General features: G+C 36.7%; 1 protein-coding gene across 3 annotated transcripts in view; it reads left to right on the forward strand.

Moving 5' to 3' along the window:
* The window catches only part of TOX3 (TOX high mobility group box family member 3), a 78,497-nt gene that overhangs the window by 22,923 nt on the left and 31,858 nt on the right, over positions 1 to 23,716 (forward strand). The window contains exon 1 of one of the 3 annotated variants that reach the window (XM_087739529.1): positions 8,618 to 8,879. The exons of the other annotated variants lie outside the window; for them this stretch is intronic. The gene's annotated coding sequence lies outside the window, so the exon portion shown is untranslated. Of the gene's footprint in view, positions 1 to 8,617; positions 8,880 to 23,716 lie in introns of those variants that run through there. 3 annotated transcript variants of the gene reach the window in all.

Raw genomic sequence — 23,716 nt, forward strand, 5'->3', positions numbered from 1 at the left:
GTTATTACATTGCTGTGTGACCTTGGGCAAGCCGTTTATTGTACCTGTCCCTCACTGACTTTTTCTATGAAAATAGAGATGATAATATATAGGGACCTCCTGGTAGTGCTCTGAAGCTTAATTCATTGCTATTTGTGGAGGGCTCTGGGAGACGTGTCTAGGCACTACTGAAGTAGAAAACGTTTCTATACATTCATGTGCGTAATATCTGTTGTTATGTATGAAGTATATATAACGTGTATCAGCACGTTTGACTACCATCCTGTATGATTATAGTTTATATTAATGAGTCATCTTGTGACACTATTGACATTTTTGTTTTCATTTATGATTATAGTAGAATAAAGATGTAAGAAGTAGGAGCAAATTCTTTTTCTTAAATCCACAGGTGTTTTGATTCAGAACGTCTATTTCTGTGGGTGTCAGGGTTATTTTTTTTTAACATAGGTCCGCTTTAACAATATACACATGGATTTTAATTTATGTGGGGTTAATAAAAACTGAATAATTACACTAAAAAGAGGAATTGCAAAGTCAAATCACTAGAATAGCAGTCTGCTTATATCATTATGCAGATAGCAATACTGTATGGTAGGTAGCTGCCCAGTTGTCCGAAATTTTCGTGTTTAAGGCGGGATGGAATCAAGTAATTGTGGAATAAAACTGGGAATCTGATGTGCTGCAGTGCTAAGAAAATCTTCATCTCATCTGTTAAATATTTCTAGGTCGTGCTTTTCATTTTCTAAGCCAATTAAAGAAAACACAATTTTTTGCAACTGATTCCTGTTGTGTTTTCTTGGGAATATACTAATTTCCTTTGGTGCAATATAGATTAAGGAGTCCTTTGCTTAGAAGCAGACATAAGACAGTTTCTAGTTCAAGCATAGGAAATTTATTGTTAAAAAAGATAGCTTTATTTGTTGATGGAGACTAGCCACATTATGCTGGGTTGTGTTGACTTTTATTAAATCTGATATGTCATAGAAAAAGTAAATCTTCCAGGGTTTTTAAGTATTTTATAAGGACAATCATCTTTTGAAATTATTTCCTCTTTTAATGTCTCAAACCAAACGTATTGCGACAAGATATTAGGCTATGAATTTATTCATTCATCACAGTAAATCAAGCTGGCACAGTGACTTATAAAAGATCATCTATATTGGTATCTTCAGGGTCAAACTATCACATCACTTCTTACTTTGAATTGATGCTACTGTCTATATGCTTTACTACAGGCCCAAATAGAGAGGAAGATTGTTGACTGTATTGAGAGGATTATTAAGGATTTAAAAAAATATATATATTTTTTTTTTACTAGAATTTTCTGTTGACTGCAATAGTTGAATGTTTTGTATAACGCAACAATAAAATTTATTTGCAGATGTAAAACAATTTATGTAATAATTATGTCATTTTTTTTGTGCATGTTCTATGAAGACAGTGTAAGCTAAAGGTAATAGCCTCGTAGTATTTGAAGACAGCTAAATAATTGTTCTAAAATGTCAGTGGCTGTGACATTCTAAAAACTCTGACTTTCTCTTGAATGCTGTCTATTTCCTCATAGAATCGCATTGATTAATTAATAATGCTCAGATAGTAAAAGTTTTAATTTGAAGATAACATATGAGGTACAAGATATTAATTGCACCAAAGATAACGTGCTAATTAAAAGGTTCATGCACAGTTGTCTAAGGTTAACAGTGTGCATTGAAATACTTGGAATAGAAACCTAATTATCATCTAGTATCTGAATGCTGTATTGTTGCAAAGGTAGCATCTTTTGTGCTTTCTGATTTTCTTTTTCTGGGGAAGAATTCTTTGTGCAGTGTTCCTTTTGCAGTGAAGATATTTCAGTAAGAAAACAGGCATTGTAAGCCAATGATTTAGAGCAGTATAAATAGTTCTGCATTGAATATTAGTCCCAAGTGCAGTTGCAAAGATTGTGTCAAAACAAATGTATTTAAAGTCACAGTGTAGAAAAGAAACAAAATGTAAACCTCTCACATCTTTAAAACAAGGAAGTTGTTTTTACCTGTCAGATGCTTATTTTTCGATCGAGTAATGATGCACAGCGTAAGCAAGGTAATTGATAAAAGTCTTAAATATTAGTGCTTACAGTTTATGTGGCGATCTGGAGTCTGTCTCCTAGGCCAGCCTCCGTCTCATTCTCTTAGCAAAAATGGAAAGGAGAAAAATGCAACTCTTGTGGCTCTCCTATGATTTATACTATTGCAGTGCAATTTTCCAGCACAGCAGTTTCTACCATTCCTTCCTCTGTCCTTGGCAACCTTTTGGAAGTTTCAGTGTCACCTTATCTAGCTCACAGGAGTGAAGCAGAAGCTTCTAGCTCTGGAAAGCATTGGCTTTCATCTACAGCAAGGCTGCATGTCAGTGCTGGCTTCAAGCTCAATGAGATCGGTCTGCCACTTGTGCCATGAGTAATATAAATAAATAGCATATATAATGCAAGTGTCATAGTTTAAGATACAAAGATTATCTCATATTGAACATTCATGACTTTTTATGCGTTCTCCATGCTTGGCTATGCAGTGGAAATATACCTTTATCTACTTCCTAGATTAAAATGAAACCAACAACTTCACACCAGAATAAAACCAGATTAAATGGCAGTGAAGTGGGTTCTGAATTCTTACCTGCATGAAAAAATGGCTCTGGCCACTGACTGTGATCTCACACCAGTGTTAACATTCATTATTTGTTGGCTTGGATGGAGCAGCCATTCTTAAGCTCTATAAACCGTTTATAAGTTCACTAACTCAAAGTGCAGAGGCAGTATCACTTATATTTTAAATCATCAAGGTGAATAATGGAAAAATGTCTCTGTGCAAGAGAATTAAGCAAATATTTAAAGAAGATAAATCTTCAGTCTTGGCTTTCTCCAGTGCTACCATAGGCAGCAGCAGCAGTTGCTGTTCCGTGCAGTTCTATGCATGTGTAGGGGGAGGTATTGAGTTGCACATGAATGCTGCATGTACAGCTGAAACAGTTTCATATCACTAATATTCTGCATTGTACAGTCATCCTTGTACTAAGGGAAAAAAAAAAAAAAAAGTAGTCTTAAATTATTTGAGTCAGCCAGATGAGTTACCAGAATAGAATCCATCAGTCACTTCTTATGAGTGGTTGTTTCATTCTGTGATTCTGTAGTGCCAAGAACTAATTCACCACATAATATTTCTGTCATTTAGAAACCTAAATGGTTTAGAAGTTTATACCCTAGTGTGTAGGGCTGAGTTCTAAACAGAAAGTGTCTAAATCCAAAAGTATGAGCTTTAAAAATGTCTGCTTCAGTGTTCTTTTCCCTAAAGCCCGTAGGAACTTGCAATTTTTCTCAAAAGTGTTTATACCTGGAAAAAGTTCCTGTGTTTCTACAGGTAGCCAACAATGCCACTGTTTTGCAGAAAGCCTGGTAAAGAGAAGACCACAGCTTGAGAAGACCTAGATCAAAGAGAAACTTTACGATTGTGAATCATGCTTTCATTTGGGGCTCTAGCCTCTGTTGTGGAACTTGGATGCCTACAAGTTATGTGCAGGCAAGAATCTCAAAGGACAGTGTTTTGCAGATCTAGCCCTAAGCCAAGGGAAGGAGACTTTGTGTTTTAAATGTGGCACTGTTACACTTAAGGAGCCAACAAATGCCAGGGTGTCTCCAAAGAAAGACAACTACATCTTAACTGAACCTATAAGCATGTGGCTTTCTGTTGCTGTGTTTGGTTGTCTAACAAATGTTACATAACAGAAGTAGAAGCAAATAAAAAGAATTCGTTTCTAATCAGCAATTTTCTGTAAATAGAGGCTGTATGAATATTACCACTTTTTTTGCCTCCTTAATTTGATACCCAACTGGTTATTAACATACGGCCTGCTGATTAAATTTTGGAGCCTGATTTATCCTTTATCCTTACAGATTTTAGTGCTCTTGGCTTATTCTCTTTGCCTTTGCAACAACAGTCCTTCAAGTTTTCCTAATGACATTTTAGTGTTACCGAAAATCTATACCCTGTCACGTTAGAAGTTTTATTATTTTCGTTAGACACTCAGGGCCAAGAGTTACAGAGAAGTTAAGTAATTTGATCAAGGTCATGCAGACTCAGGTGGCAGAATTAGGAATTGTACATATCTTGTCTTAGCTGTAATTCCATCCTTCCTTTCCTAGTGAGTGTTTCCTGGTAAGATGCAGAAACGTATAGGTAACTCCCTTGAGACTGTTACATGTGTATCAGTGGCTTCCAGGAAAGAAATTAAAAAGCTGCATTGGACTGTTATCAGTAAAAGTCCCCAGGCTGGTTACAGTTCCCTGGGCTCAGGAGATTGCACTGTAGCATTAAAACTATTTCCCCCTGCCCCTTGGCACAGGTTGGGTTTTCCTAGGTTACCCCATTTGTGTGTCTGAGGCCTCTCTACCTCTTCACGGAATCATGTTCAAGAAATAAATAAAAGGATCTGTCTTCCAAGAGTAGTGATTCCAAATCAGCCCTAACAGATGTGAGAATAACTTCTTGTGCCAGAAAAATAAAAAATTCACAGGAATATGTTCCTGTTGGTTATTGCTCAGGGATAGAGACACTTTCAGATTTGATTCTAACTTAAATGACACATACCATTGTTTAAAAAAAGCTCAAAATGAGCATACATAGACATACAGATTTAAGTTAGCAAAGTTACATACTGTTTTTCACAGGGTATTTGTACTTTTGGTAAAGTGCTTTCACTTGGACTGGACATTGTTTAGGTGCTCTTAATTTTCTTTTTCTCTTCTGCTTTCAAGAACAGACCTTACCATCCAATAAGGTGCAAATTAATTTCCTCCAAAATATAAAGATATCTGAACTACCAGCTATTTGCTTAAGCAGTTAAAGACAAAGACATTACCCTTTGAAAATCAAATCTTCTGCTTATGATTTTTCTTATGTAGACTTCAAAATACACTAAGCCCTATGAAAAATGGTAACATTTATGAATGTTTTCCTGAAAAATACCAAAGTGTGTGTTCTGTGTCACATTGCATTAAATTCTTTTCTTGGCATTCAAAATATTGCTTTTTTCAAGGCAGCTTATTTGTAGCATCTGGATTTTTGAAAATAAAGAGTTCATGTTTCATAGTCAATAACATCTCAGGCCTTTTCAGCCTGTAGATGTCTGCGTAACAAAAACTTGGTATGGTTGGTGCTTCAGTTCAGCAAATGCCAGAATTCTCCTTTACTCATGATTTTTTTAACATAGCGTGGTTCCATGTAATGAGATGCCCTTCTGTGGACAGTACTTACCATCTTCACTACAGAAATGAGTTTAATGTTCTTCGGAACAGAATCCTGAAAGCACTTATTTGAGTGGAATGGGCTGAATTGTCCTATCACATTGAGCAAGCGATGGTTAGTACATTGCCCAGTGGTGTGACAACTTTCAGGCTTTGAAAATACAGCCTTTAGGGCAGTTTATTTAACTGTGGTAACAGCAGAAGTTAGGACAGTTATCTAAAAGCTCAGTCATTCAGTATTTCACAGAGGTTATTATTTTGGAATCATTATTATTATCCCAGAGAGCATTATTTCATTGTAACAGAGGTTCACATCAGAAAATCTGGGAGATGGTGCTTCCAGGAGTTATTGTCTTGGCAAGTCATAAACAGATGTTTTGGTTCAAAGCTGGTGAGTGTGCTGTGTGGAGACGCCAGTCAAATTCCATGTTAACAGAATATTCAAGGGATGAAGGACCTTTTCTAGCACCTTTTGATCAGCTCCCTCTAAAGAGAAGTGCTGTTAGGAGTATTACTGAAAACAGTGTGTCAGTGGCACTGTCCTGGAAATGATCATCAGCAACTCCTAGCGCTGCATGCTATGTCAGAAGTATTATAGCCAGTGTAATAGGTGTTAGGTAGAAAAAAACCTATCTGAGAACAGTTTAAACAAGCTGTAACAAGAACTAAGGCAGATTAAGCCACTACACTAAATGAGGAAGAGAAGCACAATGAAATTATATCCTGAGGACAACATGTGTCAGATGCAAATATATTACTGCCTCTAAAGGAAAGCAGTGTGGGCTTTTTTTTTTTTATTTTGTTTAAGTGTAATAAACAGTTGGTGTAACTAACTGGTTTGACCTTTCAGGGCTGATTATTGGGAAGATTAAAAAAGGAACTTGAATTTTAAAGTATAGTTAGAACTCAGCTGTGTAGACCACAGAAGCTGTGTACGTGGAATACATAGTCATTGCTACTCTTGGGGAGTGCAGCAATGCCTGCCTGCAAGCAGTTGCAATAATGGATAAATAATTGTCAAAATCTGGGCTTCTCTAAGTCATACCTGTGAATGAGACTGATGCAGACTGTCTGAAATCACTCTTCCCCATAGCCCAAGTTGTTCCAAGCATACTGAACTGAACTGGGAAAGAATCCTTCCCTTTGCAGGAACTGGAAATGTGCTAGGTAAAGCTCTCATGAAAGTCAATGACTTTCTAGGCACGATGCTATGAAGAGCTTAAATTTTGAACCTGTGCATTGAAGCCTTTCCTTGCAAGCTTTTTTTATTGATGCACATTTCATAACTGAATGGGTTCAGTATCACAATGCAGTATCACTGTATTTGTTAAAAGAATCAATGTGTAAAAGTCCAATTTTGAACAAGGAAAGGCTGTAGCTGCGCATACATAATGGTTTGACAGTCCAAACCTGCATTGTATGTGCAGTCTGTTCTGACAGCCAGCGTTATTGTGGTGCTTAGTTGGCCTTCTACCTTGAATGTACTACTTATTCTTTTTAATGTTATACTTACTATTAAATGCTCTCCTAATCACTATTTCTGATGCCCTGCTAGTTCAGCAAGCAGCTCTGTAGTTCACTTAAAATATAAATGAGTTTTCTGTGGTTTTTCTCCTTGATACCCGCTCGTGTATCATAATGAAAAAGAGGTATAGAAAAGCCATGACAACTTAAGTTTTCTACTACTTTGTACTGAACAGTGCTTAAAAAGTTTTATTGAAGGGACAAAAAAAACCTTACAAAGCCTTTATGCAGACCTATTCCTTTATTTGTGCTTGATTTTTCTACTGGAATAGCTGTATCGGGAGGGGCGTTCAAGGGTCTTAAATTTAATGTCGTCTCCAACAGTAAGAATGTCTCTCTTTGAATTTTGTGGAATTATTGTAAGAACTTCAGACCTTGTATAAAATTTCAGGGTTTTTTGCCATTGTTATAGCCTCTGCTAATGAAAATGTCCATTAAAGTGCCACAAATATTTAAAATACATATTCATGCTGTGCTTGAAATCCTGCACATCATTTTCTAAACTAAGCCATTAGCATTCATAGATACTGTTATTTTGCAAATCTTCACTTCAGCAATTCGTATATGTCAAATTTAACCACTGCACAATATCTATATAGAGTAATAAAAACGTCTGAGTTTAGTGCTGTCTATACACAGCTCTCAGTATCTCTTTTGACGGTTGATAACAATCATGCTGCTAGATATGTTTTTCACTGTATAATGCAGAACACAGGTCACTATTGGTAAACCTATTCTAATCATGGCTTCTCAGAACACAAATCCATTAACCTGTAGTGATAACCCTGCTGCAAAGGCTCGACACAAACAATGCTGCACTATAAATGATAGAGTTCATGGCTGAACTGCATTTGAAAGGGCATTCCGAATAAAGTTAAGAAAGTAATGTCGAAGAAAAGTTAATGAAATTTAAGATGAGTTGCCTGCTGTCAAGGTACAACTGCTTACTGAAGTTGCTACTCAGAGAAAGGCTAATTCCAACTAGAATATTGCACTAATGTATGCATAGCCTAATTCAAGCAATATAGAATACTTTTGTTTCTTTTTTCTGAAGGTGTTTAGCAAATACTTTTACAGGTTGCTTCAGTGTCACTCAGTCTTGAAGAACTGAAGAGCCACTTCATCATCAAGAGCCATAGAATAATTCTGGCATGACAGATGACGGTGATGGTAAAGCTGACATTATCATAACACTTCGTCATCACTTTTGATGAAACATTCCACAGCAAACATCAGCTAGCTGAGGTGAAAATCTGCTTCGCTTCTTGTTCGACTCCACTTCTTGGAATATCTGTTTGCTTGGATTTTTTTACCCTCTTAACTCTAGCATATAGGGATTCTCCCTGTATATATCTGTATGGCTTCTTGGAAGCAAATGAAATGATTGCTTTTTTTCCTTAATCGGGTCTGCTTAGACCTAAGGGTAGTTTCTCTGACACACGTTCTTAGACTTTCATTTAACATTATATCTCTTGCTATATGCAGCATCATCTTTGAGCCTGTGCTGAGATCTCTCTCTCCCTTCTGTCTTTTTCAACAAGTCCCTTGAAAACTGCTTCAGGCCTCTCTTTTTCATTGTTTAGTGTTTTGATTCTTCTAGCTCCTAACCTTGGCAAAACAATTGTTTTAATCTTGTTGGAATCAGGCTTCATTCAGGAACTGAATTCAGTAAAATATTGAAAAGTCATTGTCATCTTGTAACCAGAGACTCCATTTAGAGCAGTTTGTTTCATTATTAGGTTGATATTAATCTTTTGGAAGAAGTCACCTCAAAGAGAATTGCTCGATAATGGACATGAGGCTGATCTTGAGAACCACTGGATCTACAAGCTGATCTTTCCAAGTTGCTTTGAGAATCAACTGTCTGCAGCAGCCGTAGACTGAACCACACGTGAAAACCACTTGTGAAGTTTTTTAATCTCTCTGTCATCGCAGACACATTCATTCATTCTTGAGAAGAATATGTTCATACAAAGAAAATGGCCAAGGCCTGTGTCGTCAGTGAAGGAAATGTGACAAACTTTGAACTTGGAATCAATGCAGAGGGCCTGAAATCTTCAGCATCTCAGACAAGCAAGTAAGAGAGAACCCATTTTTTTCCTTCCGAAGAGATGCTCAGTGTGTATTGGTAAAGGCATTTGCAGTCACAGTTACTAATGCAGATAATACTAATACAGCATAATACTGGATTGGCTCAGGTGAAACCTAATGCCACTGATGGCTTTCTTGTGAATTTTTCTTGTGACTTGTCTGTAAAACAGTGATGAAAATGTGGCCAGTGATTGGTGTGTGATTGCTGTAACGCTAATGTAAGACCATATAATTATGATTAAAAAGAAGCTCAGATCAGCATTCCAGCTTGTAGATAAGCACTCCTTATGTTGTGCAGGGAAGTGCACCACCTTATCAGCGATTACTTAGTTACTACCTGTAATGCATTCTGTAGTGAAGAAATTAATGTACCTACCAGAAATACACCTATGCCAGGTCTTGATTTTAAATTGCACGTCTGTTAATAATTTTTCTTGTCTGCACCTTTGGAAATGTTTTCAGTATTTCAGCATAGTTTCTGATATTCGTAGAACCCTGTAAAATAATGACAGAAAATAAGATGTTTTGTTTTCCCTTGAAGTCAGATACAATTTGAATGCTTTTAAAAAGAAAAGTAAAAATTTTAGTGCTATAAATCCAACATAGCATGACTGAAGTATCTGTTCACAAAAAGACTCTATTTGGTTTGTATAAAAGAAGTCTCTGGTCATCTTCTGGTGATCACAGTGAAATCCATCTTACCTCTGTATCACACATATGTATTTTCTGTTTGATTGTGCAGTCTTTACTTGCATTCAGCAATGCTTTCCTGGATGAGTAAGTCCCTGGTGTGCTTAGCAGCTGTATGGAACCACTCATGTAAGACCTGATCAACATGAAAAAGGGTTGAAGAACTTAGTGCCTAAAAGATATCTATGTGGGTGTATTTTAATTGCTACATTACCATGACAGTCTATAATATTTATAATTCTAAAGACTTCTTTGAAAAAGGAAAGATAAGCAGCTTGTGTGCAATAGAAAACCAGAGTCAATACATCAGATGTTTGTCAGATAAACATTGTAGATCTACCCTAACGAAGGTACTGCAATTGCATCAATGTCTGAGATAGTTTTAATGTCAAAACCTTAATGCTGTTTGGTGCCTTTAGCCTTTCTGATTTCCCTAAGTGATCATAAAGTTATAAACAGTCTTTCTAGGAGGTCTCTAAGAATCCTGTTAGGAGCTTTTTTATTATACTGGCAAATTCATATTGAATTGGTATTCATTTTCACTATTACAGAATAATCAAATCAGTGCTGTTATTATTATACTGTTGAAAAAGAAAATAATGGGATTGTAATGTAAAACTGCTAATGTGATGAAGCGCGCTTATTATGTTAGGTTAAGAATGCTATGGCTGCTCATTCCAGCTTGCTTCAAGCAGTGATTGAGGGAGGAAATGGAGGGCGTTTCGTTTGTGGCAAGAGGTTACGTACATTCTCATTTGAATGTGTAATTGTGTTTTGATGGCCGAAAGGGTGATGGCTTTGCCTGCTTGTGCTTTCTGCCAGGCTGCACTGTTGGTTCCAGACTGTAAGAACACTGCTGTTCCTACTGTCACACATACGGTGCTGTGATCTCCTTTCTTAATCATGACTAGCATGTGATGGTTCTCTCTCCAGAAGAAATGGTTCATATATTCTTTTATGTTCATCTGAGCTTTTTTCCAAAAGGGAATAGAGCTTTTAGAGTACATTGTTAGAAAGTACAACAAGCCCCCTGAAGGTTCAAATTTGACAGGGATGTTAGGAGGCAGGTCAAGTGACTGCCTAATGAAGATGAATGGAGAAAATTGCTGGTGCAAGAATCACGTGGTGGGCGCTTAGCCCAGGTTGCTGAAAGTGTGATGGATTCTCACGGCTTCATTTATCAGTGTCATATTTGGGCTAAAAGTGTGCAGTATTGTTCTCATTTCTTCCAGATGGATAGGTCAACTTTAATATTTATTGCTCTTGTAGAACATTTGTTTGAGGTATTTCCATTAGCTAGGCAATAATAGAAAAGCAGTGGAGAGAAACATAAAACAGCTCCCTTCCTCTTCAGCTGAAATATGGCATATACTAATGTGTAAATATTTCTAAGACTGTCACTGATTTTTAATTTTTTTTATTTGATGACATGATCATATATATTAAGGAGTTTCACAAAAATGGAAAAAACACATCACGGAAATATAAAATATTTGACTTTTGGTGTGTGATTGTTAATCTTTTAACTTTTCATGAGCTTATAGTGCCTTTCAGGAGTGGCTTTTGCTTAAGAATGTCAACTTGAGAGAGAGAGAGGAGACACAATAACACTGTATTTGAAGGACTGTTATAAGACTGGAAGTATTTTAGCAAAATCAACTTACAATTTTGGATTTCTAAAATGGAATATAAAGATGTTTGTCATTTTTTTTTAAATTTCTGTCATTGCTAATTACTTTTTCTATGATGGAAAGACCAGTTAATCTGGGTTGATGTAAAAATTTAAATAAATAACATATCTAATGATTACAAAATGGTGGCTCGTAGCTAATAGTGGTAACCTCTGGTGACTGTTTATTAACCAAATTTTTTTCCCGTTTTTAGGAATCAGGTTCAAGGTGTTTGACATATATTATTTTATACTGTGGAAGGAAACTTAGCTGTTTGTGAAGCAGGTGTTGTGTTAAGTGCAGTGCAAACATCCTAGCCATATGTTTCTATAATTTAAATTAATTTGGTACAGTCATACTGTTAATCTTTAGTGACTTGTTGATTGGCATTTTGCAGACATATTTCTGGAAGGCGCCCAATACCATTTTCTGTAGCCTTTCTGGCAGTAGCAGAGAGTAACATTTCCACAAATTGGAATCTTGTACAGCTCTGGGAAGGGAGCCAAGATTTAAATTAGACAATAACCTCTGCTCTGTATATAGCTTCTATTCTTCAGCTGTAGGGAAAGTGATTTGTTTAATACAGTCAGCTCTGTAGCATATAATAGACTGATATATGAGTCACTCCTTGGCAATGTGTGTTTCTTAAATTTATACAGATTGAACAACTAGTTGGTAATGTACTTAGTTACAGTTGTGCAAACAATAACTATTAGCAGAGCTGAACAGACCTAGAAAAAATTGCACTTGGTTGGTGTTTGCTAAGGATTCTGCAGAACTGTGGATTTTAGAACAACCCTTCTCTTCAGGTGGAGAGGAAACAATTTCATAAACATTGAGTGTTGTTTGAGCTTTGGAAAATCAACAATAAAGCTTTTCTATCATAGTTCAATGTTTCTTACATTTTGTATATGGACGTGTGTACACAATGTTCCTTAAAAATTAAACTTAGCATCCGTCTGTGTTGTAGCTACATAATTAGGTTGCAGCTTTTTTTGTTTTGCCCTTGTATATTTTTTTCTCTCTTCATGTTAAAATCTGTTGCTGTCAATTGATATCTGTGAATGCAAAGAATTCTTTTCTTTCCAAACAGCAAGGATCTTTTCTTAAAGGAGAGCTCTTTACACCATTCGGTTCATGTTTATTTAAAAGCTTAAAATCATTAGACCAAATCTCACTTTTTGTCCAACAGAAAATTGATTTTGCTAACAAAAATGGTGTGGGCCTGAAAGAGAATATTCAGAAATATGCAAATAAGTAGAGATAGAAATCTGTTTGAGCAGCTGAACAAAGCAATCAAATTTTTCCCATTGAAAGTTTATTTAGCTTCACTGTGAACATTTTTGAACAAAATTATAAACTGCTGTTAGTGAAATACTTCTGTTTATAGGGAAAAGGGGAGTCATTTTAAGCAGAACTATTTTTAATACTCTACGTTTTTCTGCCAGGTCTTATGTTTACAAAATAAAGCACATTGTAAATATTGAACAATGCACAGATATATTTCCTAACAGTTTATAGTACGCTTCATATTCTGGGTGGGTTCCAAGCAGTAGTTAGTAGAAATGATATGCCAATCAAAATTATTTTTGCAACTATAACCTGTTATAATGCAGTCTCTTATCTGAAGCGTCAACTTGATATAAGCCAGATCTCTTTTCTTAAGCTTTAACTCTTGCATGGATAATTTCCCTTGTCCTGAACCAATCCTGCTTCTGTCCTGTAAGCTTCTTGGTAGTGCAAGACAGCAAAGCATAATTTATGTACTGGTTATATAAATCTTAATCATCACATCTTCCATTAGGTCATGTGCCTTTTATTCCTTAGTCAGGAGTGAACTGTGTACAGAATATCTGTACTTCAATGAGTAAATAAGATTTGTAAATGTCCAGCATGTCCCTTCCAGGCCAGATTTCTAATAATTCAGCTTCTGCGTAAAAGCTGACTTTTTCAAAAAAGCCCCCTGTAGCCAGCAAAGTGATTACTGAAAATTTGACTGTTTCTATTGGTAAATAAATGTGTGGTTTCGTAATGTGCCAGGTTTGTCATTATAGCTAGCTTAAGGAGTTCCTTCCTCCACTCTTCATTCCTGCCCCAGATGAAAGAGAAACTTTAATTGCATTTACCTCCCCAAATCCTAATGAGTTCAGTGTTTCATTTTTGCAGTGGGACCTCAAAAACAGTTGTATCAGCATAAGCAAAAGGATACTGAATCGTAGAGCGAATAACTAAACAAACAAGCGGGTGGAGGTTTGAAGCATGATGCACGACACCTTCTCTGAAACTTGAGGTCACTTAACGGTGTGGCTGCAGGTGGCAGTGCTGACACTGTGACTTTGAGTCACTGGAAAGTCCTTTAGTTTGGTTCCCACTGCTGCCGATAGCTGAAATTGAATCCTGCATACAACATTTTATGGAAGCTGGAGATGCTGTAAGTTGTCTTTGTTGTCGTTGATGACTGTTCTAAATGTTGACGACTCTGTTTAGATGACCTGGGAACTTCTGGTGTGAAGGGAGTGTCTGAAATTGCCATTTTTAGATTCTAATTATAAAAAAATCCATTAGTGAGGTTGAAGTGCTGTGATATTCACAAGCTGAACACTGTTCTATATTTCTGAAAGAGACAGAGGTTACTGAGTCAGCAGCATGGTTGTGCTTCCGAGGGGATGAAGAGACCGGAAAGGGGCCTGACTTTCCCCAAATTTATGTTTACAGAGCAAAATGCAGGAGGAGTAAACACAGTAGAAAGAGAATTTGCATTTGAGAATGGTGAGGGGTTTATAGAGACTTGCCATATTTACAGAGATTGGGTATTCTTTCAATTTAGTGTTCTGTTTATGAAGCATTCAGTGTATACATCTCTGTAAGGAACGTAATCGATACGTGCACCCTCACTCACTCCTTATCCCCTTTTCACACACGCATGGTTAAGTATTACAACATGGCAGAAACTTTTTTCTTATCTCAGAAGATGATGTATTTTCCTGGTTTCATCTGGGATAGAGTTCATTTCATTCTTAGTAGCTGGTATAGTGCTGTGTTTTGGATTTAGGATGAGAAAAATGTTGATAACACACTGATGTTTTAGTTGTTGCTGAGTAGTGCTTACACCAGTCAAGGACTTTTCAGCTTCCCATGCTCTGCCCAATGCACAAGAAGCTGGGAGGGGGCACAGCCAGGACAGCTGACCCAGGCTGGCCAAAGGGCTATTCCATACCATATGATGTCATGCTCAGTATATAAACTGGGGGAAGAAGGAGGAAAGGGGGGATGTTCAGAGTGATGGTGTTTGTCTTCCCAAGTAACCGTTATGCGTGATGGAGCCCTGCTTTCCTGGAGATGGCTGAACACCTGCCTGCCGATGGGAAGGAGAGAATGAATTCCTTGGTTTGCTTTGCTTGCGTGCACGGCTTCTGCTTTACCTGTTAAGCTGTCTTTATCTCAGCCCGCAAGTTTTCTCACTTATACTCTTCCAGTTCTCTCCCCGATCCCACTGGGGAGGAGTGAGCGAGCGGCTGTGTGGGGCTTAGTTGCCAGCTGGGGTTAAACCATGACATATATTTATATGATGACATGAAAATTGATAGCCCTTTTATTTTTTTTTTTATAGTAGCTAGTTTAGCTACAGATTATGTTCCAGTTACTAGAATATAACATACAACCATCACCACCATCTGAGTCAAATGGTACAGCCTGATTTATGTTGGCAAATAACCCTTCACTGTTTTTCTCCCTCGTAAGTACCACTGCGGATTTCTGGTTTTCCTAGATGATCCTTACACAAATTATTGTTTGCATTTTGATTTTATGAGAGATGTGGGGGTTTTGGTATATGTATATAGAAGCGGAGGTGTTTCTTATAACCAGTGGTTTGTATATACAGTTGGATGAAGGTGAGATTATAGCACTGGAAGAGATTCCTGTCTCACTTGTAATCTATCGTTATTGGTTTCAGTGGTGGTGAGGAAGGTCCTGCACAGAGATGTGTGAAGGATCATCATGGCATGTTACCCAGAGTTTCCCATGGACATATGTGAGCTTGGACAAGGACAACTGTTCCATGCTGTTGAGAAGGCAAAAACATGAGATTGTATGGGGGAGAAAGGAAAAAGACCTTTTTCTCTAGAGTGATTAGTGGTCTGGAATTATGAGATTAACTTAAAGTTCATATTCACTGTTAGAAGCTGTCCATTTTTTCAAAATATGAAAAAAGGACATTTATATGAAAGAGTATGTAAATACGTATGCTTGAATTGCTTCCAGATGCCCTCAAAATCATGTTTTACAAGGTATCACAAATTTCTAAATCTTTTTTCTTTTAATTTTGAATACCTCTCCTTTGCTATGCATTAGTTTTTCCTCCAAGTTTATTTTCATTCCTTTTCTCTTACCAGTTTTCAGTTTAACTTTTCCTTATCTATCTGATAAGCTAATTTTTTATTATCCTGCTCTGATAATCATTGTCTTACTATACCTTTCTATGGGCCTTTCTTCCGCCCTTTCTCTGCCTCCTAGTACCCAGCACTTGTACATCATTTTATTCCTCTCAAAACCAGACTATGTATATAATATTTTACAACTCAGTTCTCCCATTAAAATACATACATATTTTTTTATGTTGTTCTTAACAACTTTTTAAAATACCATTGAGCAACCTTGTTTTGATTAGCAAAGGAAAACTCTTTCACTGGAGCACTGTTGTAATAATTCCAGGGCAGATCAGGCAAGCAATTATAGGCAAAACCATTATCTTGAGGATGGTTGAGTTTGAGTTTGGGGTTTTTTAAGTCTAAAAATCACTGGACAATAAAATATTATCCAAAACTATTCTAGATGCTTATACAAATGAAGAGAAAGTAATGATTTATAACACCATTCCGTTTTTACTGTGATCAATTAGTTATTTCCCCACCCTTGGTTGGTATTTTTCTCTTTTGGTGGCCACAGACCTGTCAGAACATCACACGCTATTCCTCTGTTCCTGCCGCCTTTGTTGCATTCACACTAACAGTGTGCAGTGTCTCCCAATTCAGGTAGAAAAAATCACTGAGAAATTTTATGGTAGAGCAAAATCTCCCCAGTTTTTGCAGACAATGAAGCAACCAACCCTGTGGATTTCCTGTGATTTGTTCTTACAGTGAACATACAAAGCAGTTTTCATGTTTCATGCTCCCTTGCATGGTTTTGCATTGTTTCACTTGCTCACCAGAACTAGACGTGGGATTAGTAGTTCTCAACTCTTATGCAGCTTTGATCTCACAGAAACATAATCTGTCTGTGTCGTAACACTTGGCTAAAGTTATGTGATCCAAAATGTAATATAGTAATGAGGCAGTTTTAGCCCTGGCTATTTGGAAAAAAAAAAACCCTGAATATATAGGATTTTCTGAGAGTGCACTGAGTCCAGGTCTCACTTCTGCTATGCAAAGATTTCTGGTCTCTGGGAAATTTTCTATTCTAAAAGTGGGATGGAATGATAAGGTTCAAGATATAAAATAAAAATGAGAGAACTCCCAGTAGTTTGCAGCTAGTTGTAGCAGGCATCTGCCTGCCAGAAGTCCACGGTTATGGTACAAAGTATTATTTGGTTCCATCAGAATGGTTTCTGTATCAAAAATACTGTCTCAGAGACACCCGAAGAAATGTTTCTGTAGAGCTCAGATCACCATCATGCCATCAGCTGATAAGGAAAACTTAAGATTGCTACGTGAATATAAGCTTGTGACTTTTCCCATTTGACCTCCAATTATTAACCTGGCTTGTAATTAACAGGTATTCATAGGAATATCTTGCATAGTTTCTGAACATTCAGACAAAGACAGTTCATGAAGAGATTACGGCTAATTCATACATCTAGTTTGAATTCATACTAAAGCTAAATCTGATTATATAAAATTCAGCTAAGAAGTATTCCACTTCTTGCACATTTTTGGTGTGAATAGCATAAGACACTGAATTGTCTCAGTCCACTAAATTGGGAGAATATTTTCAGAGTGTGAGTTGTGAGCTGTGGAACAGCTTGGCAGCAAAAATGCCACTAGGATCTGATGTCTCTTATACATCAAGAAAAGAAACTCAAGAATTTGCATGCATCAAAGCTCAGGCTTGCTTACATCAAGACATGGAAGGTAGTGCTTGCCTGTTCAAGAGAGCCTTTATTACCATTTTTAATCTTGTATTAAAAAACATTGTTTTTTCTGTGGTTTCTGAAAATTATGAGGAGAAATTACATTATTGAGATGCCTGATGTGCTTTTAATATGCACTTAATTCAAACGCTAATTAGTCATTAGTATTTTGAAACATCAGTGCTGAAGATCACCTGAAGACTTGAGAGGCCTGACTTTCATATGGTGCTAGACATTTCCAGCCCTGCATGTCTGAGGCTGTTGGTCGAGCTGCATCTGAAATAAGATTATAAACACAGCAACCTGATTTTTCTTAACTGGCATCGGTTTGCTTAATATAAGATTTCAGTATTTTAACATTAGGATTTTCATGGGGTTTTTTTATTACTGGGAGTGAAGGTTTTGAGTGAAACTGTATTCATTTCACTCATCATAAATGGAATTTGCTGTGTACCCTTTGTGTGTCCTCAACTCTCGGCAGAACCTCAGGGGCTGCAATCAATATCAGAAGTAATTTCTGTGCCCACTTACAAGAAGAAATACAGTGACCCAATTAAGTGAAGAAAATGCTAGACTGTAGTAATGGATGAAAATGCAATTAAAGTAGGTTACTCACCTACAAAACAAAGTTTCTGCTGCCCAAAACGTTGCCTTTAGGTTGGAATGAAACAGTGGGAAGCTAAAGATAGATAAATTAAGCCTGATTAGTCTCAGTGGCATAAATTAGGAATACAAACTAGCATGAGGGATTATTCCACTCTTAAATTTAATTCTCCTCTACTGTTATTGCAGAGCATTGCATCCAATTCAATCTTGCATGTTTAAATAAAGTTACTTGTTGCTGAAGACTCTCCAGAGGCCTCCCTGCCGTGGGATTTGTAATCCAGCCCCAACTAAAAATAGTGAAGAAATCCTCCAGGTTTAAGGTTGATGTAGGATAAAGAAACAGGAGGAAGTGATGTGTTATGTGCCTGTTTCCAAAATGCATCTATAATCTATATTATATTGAGACACATAATTTTTCCAAATTGGAAAACGTCTTCACCTGAGGAAAGTTCCCAAATCTCGTGCCTGTCAGTTATTTTCTTGTACAACCCCTGTTCTTACAGGGTTAGCATATGACATCCTTGAGCCTCATCTGTGCTTTTCTGTTCTTCCCACATAGAAGGGCATTGCTTGTTGCGTGCTGCAGCTTAGAGCTTTGGTTGAGGGTAATCATCACTGACTCTAGCGCTGGAGTTGGTGTATTTCTGGGTGGCTATTCTCTGTTTCTCATTCGGATATGTGTGTAATAAGAGCAGAGTTACATCCTCCAGGCTGTCTTTGCAATAGACGGCTTGCTTTGTACAGCCTTGTACATAATGAAGTAGAGTTAATGTAGACTTTAAAAAAAAGAGCTATTTTTCTGTTTGATTATGACTAGTATTTCTAAAGTGGAAAGTATTTAATTTCAGAAAAAATCGCAGGAACCCATGGTATCAACACGACTGAGAGATGAGATATTTAAGATTTTATGCATGTACTGATTTTTATCCTGAAAGTGTCTTGACTGATCCTCCACTATGATTATTATAAAATGTCTACATCTGCTTCACCCTTTCTCTATCAATTTTATATTTAAAACTTGATATAATTTGCTAGTGTAGTAGAGCTGAATCACAGTCTAGAATGGAATTTACAATTTTTGCTGGAGTGAGTGAAATTTGATATAAGATTCTAAGAAAAGCTACTTACGGCCCAATTGCAGTATAATCACATCACTTTAAATTCGTGTGAGAAAATGTTACAGTAATCTTGAATATAGTGATATAAAACTATTTCTTGGGATTCTAAGAATAAAATGCTGTCATTATGTTAAGAAATGCTTAGATTCAATGCTTAGACAGTTTATATAAAATAAATGGGGGAGGCAGACATGATTAACACCTTGGTTGTATGAACTTAATCCCTCAAAGAGGAAAGCGTAACAGAAATATTCATATGGCGAACAGTTCTGTATTTATGCATTTCCCTCCAAAAAAACCTGTAAAAATATCCCTTACAACAGTTAAAAATAAACTGTTGGGGGTAAAAGGATACTCAAATAGAGGTGTAGAGTTGTCTTGTACCCCTGCTGAGGGAGAGTTACAGAAGGGCCATTAAGGCTGGCCTTGGTGTGTATTAGGGCAGGAGGGGGATGGTGCTGCTCTCTCTCAGGCCGTGGCTGGCTTTCAGGTCCTGTGTGTGCTGGAGGGCTCCTGTCCCCGAATGGGGCACAAGCTAGCTGCCTCCAGTCATGGCACCAGGTGCTGGCATCGGTGCTCCTATCGCAACCTGGAGGGGCGTGGGAAGGTAGATTGGAGAGACAGCCCCAGAATCAGGTCCAAAGATTTGGTTTAGGTCTTTCTTGCAAGTTATTTTGCAGTACTATGTGTACGTGTTGAGGCCATTCTGAGAGGCTGTTGATCTTCTTCCATTTGTTAAACGTCATGGAGAATAGAGACATTTCCACCCTCTCACAGGACCATGGAAAGGGAGCAATTGTGCTTTACTCTTGCTTCAGTTCTTTAGAGCAGTTGTGGGAAAAAGTATAATTTAACCACCATCTGTCCTCTGATGTCATCGGAAATAAGATCTTATGTATAATTCGAGCTGTTCAGAGAAGTGTAACTCGTAAAATACATACATTGAATGGATGCTGTGAAACTGCATATTTGAGAAGACCTTTCTCATCTGGAATCCAAATTGCTAAAAAGTTGTAGAAAAAATATATATAAACAAGAGACCTAGCCATATAAGTAAGTTCTTTTTGCGTTTTAGCAATATATTCCTTCCATGACATTTATGTCTGATCTTGTTTATTCCAGCAACAAGTACGTGCTAATGAGAGTGATCACGAAAATAATTTTGTAGTTCGTCACCGCAAACATCTCTAGGTTAGAAAGCAAAGAAAGAAAACATGTTCTTTAATATTCATATATTTTTAAACAAATACTTAAACTACTGTGGGCTCTCCTTGGCTTTGTTACTGAATGTGTTTATCTTAACATTTGGTCTCTATTTTAAGCTTCAGGCAACAACAGGGTGTGATGATAGCGAACGTACTTCAGAACTCTTTGAAGTAACATCTGTAGATCTTCTGGAGTCTTTTTTATGTGAAACTTAGTGGGTCGGTCTAAGTTTGATATTTGTATTAGCCTTGTACAGAGGAAGAGTAGCCTTAGTATATGTAAGTGGGTGCAGAGATATACCCAGAATCCATGTTTGATTCTCCATTTTACTACCTTTGAAGGCAATGTGGGCAGAATGGAAAATCCATTCTTGTCTACAAAGAGCCAAAATGGTAAATTGAAACTTCTTTGAACATGTGACAGCAAAATATTTGGCATGTTTGTCTTGGAGAGAACTTTCAAGATTCAGACTAATTTTATAACACCTTAATCTTGTATAAATATTAGGACCAGGACTGTACTTTGGACCACCTTTTAATATTTATGCATTTAAATATGGAATAAGTAGCATTAAAAAATCTGGCATATATTGAATTGCCTTGACTATCAGTCAACAGAAGAATAACACTGTGCATATTCATACAAAGTTACTTCTTGCATATAAAAACTATTATAGACTGTATCCTTCTTAAGAGATCTGAAAATGTCTAACATGAGACCATTAAATATTCCTTTCATTACTGTTCCTAAGACTCGCACAGTATCACACTTGGCAAAATATCATTCAGTTACTGCTTTTGGCCATGGAATTCACTGAAGGAGTTCATATTAAAGAGTTTGGCTGGAATTAGAGAGATTTAGTCAGTGCTTTTTATTGTTATTGTTGAAGTTTTTATTTGCTGGCTGAAAGCTTTTAAAGTAACTTCAAATATTTTCATTCTAATTGCTTTCCTAAAACTTTTAAATCTGTACTATCTGCAAACAGTGTGTCTGATGGAGATTTGAAGATATATGAATAAAATATAAATGCCTGTTTTTCTTCAGGATCTTGCTCAAGTATTTTAACCCACTGAGATTTTTTTGGCTCTAAGCAAAGAGTAGAGAATGTGTGTGTATACATATATACATGCATAGGCACGTGTATAAACATATATATAACAATTAGTGTGGCAGATGTTTAAGACTCAAAAATTGGCATCTAAATAGTCCCCTGAATTAAAGGCTTTTAAGATTTTAAATATCAAAAGACTGTCAAATGTATGGTGGTACAGATACTTATGTACAGATTCAATAATTAATGAACCACTAATGAGATTATTCATTTGCCTAAAATTCAGCATTGGGGATGTGACTGCAAAACTGGGTACTTAGATACATTTATTTTAACCTTTTGTGCTCCTCTCTGTTTTTGGCTAGTTGCTCATCAGCGATGTGTTCTTAAGCAAATTAAGCTTTCAGGTGTGAAATCCCCTATAGGAACTCCTTTTGTTTTCAACAGGGCCTGCGTTTCCTCCTGATTATTGCAGGATCCTGATATGGTGTGTTAGAGAATCCTGGTGTGGAAGAAACGGCGAGAAATAACTCGTGTAGTAAGTTCTGGTGGCCGAAGTCACCAAGGCTAACACTTCCTGGGTAGTTTTTCACACGTACATGATAAATTTGTAGGCAGAACCTAGCAGGAAATGAACCCACTTCCAGAAGATATATCTACTGAAAATAAGAATAATGCTGTAATCTGTCTCAGAAAGCTGATTTCTATTGTACTATCCTGTAATAATCACTAATTGTAAATTTGCTGTAAGTATAAGAATGGAAAGGCTCAAGTATAAACTTGGCATATACAATACATGTTACCTAGTGGTCCAGTACTTCATTAAATTCTTCAAAAATTGTATCTTTTGCTGACAAAAGCATTGTTTCTGTGCATGTATGCGTACCCTTGTCCACACACGCACATAGCGGTTTGATCTTTGATGCAACCGGGATGTGTTATCTGCTTACTGACATTTGGTCGAAGGCTGACCCAAATGGACAGCCTTTTGACTGCATCTGGTCTAACTCTCCATCTCCTTTATACTCAATGACTCAATCCTTAACCTTCGATGGCTGCATTTTGTCTATGGTAAATAATACTTCTTGCATCTGGCAGCGCGTGCTGTTTCTTCCAAAATGTTAGTGTCCTGCCAGAGGAGTACAGAAATTTCTACAGATAGCTATGTAGTGTCAAAATCAAGGATACCATTTTGCATTCGTTCTGCAATAGAATTACTTCTTTATGTTCAAGGTTTTAAAATTCAGGTTTTAAAAGATGCTTCATTCACTTCTAACGATATAAATCCACTGTAGTGGTATTGCATCCATGAGCCAGCTACTAAAATCTGCCTTATTGTTTCTAGTAGCAAAAATAAAATAGAATGCTTGTCTTTTATAAAATAATACGAATACCACCTACTGCTTCTGAAGTACTGAAACTGTCATGAAGGACTTGCTCTTCCAGAAAAGAACACTCTGCTCCTGCTATGAACACATCATACTTAAAAGTAAAGCCTCTACAGAGATTAGCTTGATATCCATCTAGAACAGAAATGATTGGAGAATTCTCATCTGTTATTTTTATGTTCATTGAGAAAATAAATTGTGTTTCCTGATGAGAAAAAAAACCCAGTATTTAATACATCTGGTGAGGACACTGCTGTTCGTAGATGGTGATAGTTGACACTATTAAAAAAAAAAAAAAAAAAAAAGAAAAAGCCCCCTCTCCCAAGCCTCCTCCTACTCCACCTACTTCTGTTGCCAGAATAATTTTAGTGTATATTGTTTTGTTTGGAGTAATCAGGCTGAAGTAGCATTAGTCCAGCTTCTCATCTTTTAATTACAGACAGTTTATTGTCTATGCTGTCCCACTTTCTGCATGGTTCCCCACCAGCCAGCTAGACTTAGCAATCTCCATTAATTTAATTTGGCATTTCATTGAATCAGACAGGCTGTGAACATGATGAATTTTTTTTTTTTTTTAAATAACACAATGCTCATTCTTAATTGATGTCCTTATCAGACATTGTATTTGCCAGAGCTGTAATTATTGGTCAGGCAGCAAAATCAAATCTGCCCAAATGCAGTGAAGATGTTCTCCGGTGAAATTATTAAGATACAGTACTTAGACCTGCAAAGTAATTTAGTTTTGGTCTGTAATTACATCTTTTGGGATCGTTATCTTTCTTTTTACTCACAAGGATAGTGTAACCTCAGAGGAATTAATTTGCCAAATATGAAGATAGAACTGAGATCCTTGCCATAATATATATTTGTGCAAGTAGATATTATTCTATATAAAAACTATGAGCATGCACACACCATAGAAGAATGATTTTATTAATGGCCATATTTTAAAAAAATAAGGCTTCTA

This window comes from Nipponia nippon, unplaced genomic scaffold (genome assembly GCF_047370975.1).
Source record: "Nipponia nippon isolate SJK-2023a ecotype South Korea unplaced genomic scaffold, ASM4737097v1 scaffold_7, whole genome shotgun sequence".
Classification (NCBI taxonomy): Eukaryota; Metazoa; Chordata; class Aves; order Pelecaniformes; family Threskiornithidae; genus Nipponia; species Nipponia nippon.